This window comes from Pan troglodytes, chromosome 22, assembly GCF_028858775.2.
Source record: "Pan troglodytes isolate AG18354 chromosome 22, NHGRI_mPanTro3-v2.0_pri, whole genome shotgun sequence".
NCBI lineage: Eukaryota > Metazoa > Chordata > Mammalia > Primates > Hominidae > Pan > Pan troglodytes.
Window position 1 is genome coordinate 10,863,359 of NC_072420.2, and position 1,420 is coordinate 10,864,778.

The 1,420-nt window shown below is 37.5% G+C and overlaps 1 pseudogene; it reads right to left on the bottom strand.

Moving 5' to 3' along the window:
- Positions 1-347: 347 nt before the first annotated feature.
- LOC134809275 (small nucleolar RNA SNORA70) lies at positions 348-462 on the bottom strand (annotated as a pseudogene).
- Positions 463-1,420: the final 958 nt, after the last annotated feature.

The window sequence follows — 1,420 nt, forward strand, 5'->3', positions numbered from 1 at the left end:
AGCTCTTTTCTAATGCAGGGCTAGCTGCTTGTCCAGGGGCCCATGATTCCAGGGCTATATTTGGCCCCACAGCCATCCAGGATGAGTTGTTTCTCAGCCACCAAGTCTTAAAATGTATATGCATTAAACTTAGTAAAATCGCACTTCTTTGAGATGTGGCTTTTTGGGCATTCACTGAACTTGAATTTGGCCCTAAATAAGGCCTCAATCACATGCTCCAGGGTTTGCAGCTTGGTATGGATGAACATGGCCAATGTGAACTCTGACCTCTGGGTCCTGAGGCTTTCCAAAGGCATACTACATCCGGTCTTAAACCTAGACTAGGGAAAGCACTAGATCCAAGACATAAATGTCCAATGGCAAAGGCTGTTGCACACAAGGAACAGGCTGCTGTACACTACCTAGGATGCTGCTGTTTGCAGCCCTTGCACACCAGGCCCCATGTGGCTTAATTGATTGTAGAAATTATTTTATATATTAAGTTTTTGGGGATTCATATCTTTTATTCAAGATAGCTAAATGTAATTTATATTAGACCATATACAGTAAGTTGTAAATTATAGAAGTTGTGCTTATCAAAATCATATTCAGTGGGCAATATGGCCTTTAATATAATGAAGTTTATTGATAAAAATTAAAATAAAATAAAGTGGTTTTGTAGTGCTCTTGTATGTCAACTAAAACAAATTAACAAAACCTATTGAAACCCATAATCATTTAGACTATATACTTACACTTTGGGAGGCCAAGGTGGGCAGATCATCTGAGGTCAGGAGTTCAAGACGAGCCTGGCCAACATAATGACATCCCATCTTTACTAAAAACACAAAAATTAAACAGGCCTGGTGGTGCATGCCTGTAATTTCAGCTACTCAGGAGGCTGAGGCAGGGAGAACTGCTTGAACTTGGGAAGGGGAGGTTACAGTGAGCCAAGACTGGGCCACTGAACTCCAACCTGGGTGACAGAGGGAGACTCAATCTCAAAAACAAACAAACAAACAAACAAAAACACAACAAAAAAACTATCTACTTAAATACCATTCTATTAAAATAAATATTTTTCTGTGATCTTAGGTTTGTTTTGTCTCAATAATATAAATAGTGTATTGGTTGTCTCAAAGTGTTAAATGGAAGCATATTTTATGGCATTGCTGAAATATCTACCAACTTTTCTTACTGTAAGTTATGCAATGGTGCATTGATTAATGCATTGGAACTTGTTAAGCAGTTTGCATGTCTGAAAAACCAAGGTTCAGAGGTATGTAGGTTAAATCCGGCAATCAAATATCAGAGATATTTCAGAATATTATTTTTGTATACCAGAAAACACTTTTCAAAAAAAAAAGTAAGGTCATTAGGAAGGCATTGTAAGGTTAATCTTTTCCAGCAAAGCTATTACATTTATTTTTCTGGAGTTCTT